The sequence below is a fragment of the Triticum urartu genome, chromosome 7A, assembly GCF_056163025.1.
Source record: "Triticum urartu cultivar PI428250 chromosome 7A, HENAU_Tu73, whole genome shotgun sequence".
Classification (NCBI taxonomy): domain Eukaryota; kingdom Viridiplantae; phylum Streptophyta; class Magnoliopsida; order Poales; family Poaceae; genus Triticum; species Triticum urartu.
The window spans coordinates 749925569-749927420 of record NC_141879.1 but is presented as its reverse complement, the minus strand read 5'-3'; the positions used below and the strand labels follow the sequence as shown (position 1 = coordinate 749927420).

Genomic DNA, 1852 nt, shown 5'->3' with positions numbered 1-1852 from the left:
CGGAGCCTGACACGTACATCATGACGCGGTTGCGGCGCCAGGAGTTGCCGGTCGGCGCCGCGGCATGCGACTCCGCCTCGCCGGCCTTTGCCGCGAGGGCTGCTGCGGCCTCGCGCGCCCTCACCCTCGCACGGCGGGCACGGCGCACCATATTAGCCTCCGTCGCGGTGCGGGCGTGTACCGCCGACTCGGCGCGCCAACAAAGGGGTTGCGCTACCGCCACGGTGTTGGGGCACCAGACGGACCACACCGCCTCCGGCGAGGCAGCGGCGACACGCCTCTCGCCGGATCCAAGCGCCATTTGGGTGGACGCAATGAATTCTTGGCCGGATGGAGTCCGAGCGGTCTCCTCCTGGGAGCGGCGAAGCACAATGCGGACGGCCATCTCCTCCTCGGTCCCGCATGGGACAAGATTGCAGTCCACAAATCGGGTGACCGAGGACTCAGATCCGCTGCCCGCCATGCCGGAGAAGGCTGGAGATCACCGGAATGGAGCGGCTAAGGTTTGGGGTCGGGGGTGGTCCAGCGTGGGCCGGATCGAACGTGATTGACGCGCCTAGGCCTCTCCATATCCGCATCAGATTTGGTCTGGATATAAGGGGTGCCGGTCAGTCTGAGCGTATAGGGCCGATATGAGGATCCTGTGCGGATCGGGTTTTTTTGACCGGTCGCTGACCGAGCGGCCGCTCGGGAGTATATGGAGGTTTCCGGTCGTCCGGATGTACTGTAGATGCTCTTATTATATGGAGGAAGCCGAATTGGAGTGAGCAGTAATGTGTTTGAGATTGATTGGGTCTGATGCACATGCATGCATGTTTAATATAGCAAGTACTCCATCCGTACGTATTATATCTACTTCATGTCAATTTTACAACTTAATGTTGTGTCGGATGCCCACATGACTAAACCTACTTAAATCAAGATGCTCCGCCACCGTCCAAGCAGAAACCAAGCACACCATGCATACATGCATGCATGTACCCTTTTTTTAGCGAAAAAAACTTCCAATCAATTCATCTTCAATCATAGCAGTACAACGAACACCAGAAATAAAATTACATCCAGATCCGTAGACCACCTAGCGACGACTACAAGCACTGAAGCGAGCCGAAGACGCGCCGCCGTCATCACCCCTCCATCACCGAAGTCGGGCACAACTTGTTGTAGTAGACAGTCGGGAAGTCGTCGTGCTAAGGCCCCATAGGACCAGCGCACCAGAACAGCAACCGCCGCCGATGAAGAATAACGTAGGTTGGAAGGATTCAACCCGAAGACACACGAACGTAGAAGAACAACGACGAGATCCGAGCAAATCAACCAAAGATAAATCTGCCGGAGACACACCTCCACACGCCCACCAACGATGCTAGATGCACCGCCGAAACGGGGGCTAGGCGGGGAGACCTTTATTCCATCTTCAGGGAGCCGCCACCGTCTCGCCTTCCTGAGCAGGACACAAACCCTAATAAGACAGGAAAAAACGACTGAAAACGGAGCCCTCCCGCCGGCCCTTGGCAGGATCCACCGCGCCTCCATGGTCCTAGGGCCACCGGAGACGAGGCGGACCTGCGGCGGCGCCGGCGAGAGGCAAAAACCCTAGCTTTCTTTCTTGGAGGAGGAGGAACGACTTGGGCATGCATGTACCTTTGATTGATGGATTTCAATCAAAACCCTCGTTCGGTCTTCGTTTTTTTTTCGAAAAGGGGGACTCCCCGGCCTCTGCATCAGAGTGATGCATACGGCCATCTTATTAACCAAATAAAGCAGTGCCAACATGGTTCCAAGGTCTTCAAAAGTAAAAAAAAAAGCAAAGAAAGCTCACACAGAGCCAAAAAGGGCTAGAAACACAAAC

General features: G+C 55.7%; 1 pseudogene; it reads right to left on the bottom strand.

The window, feature by feature from the left end:
- Positions 1 to 1023: 1023 nt before the first annotated feature.
- On the bottom strand, positions 1024 to 1636 carry LOC147962783 (uncharacterized; annotated as a pseudogene).
- Between the last annotated feature and the right edge of the window lie 216 nt (positions 1637 to 1852).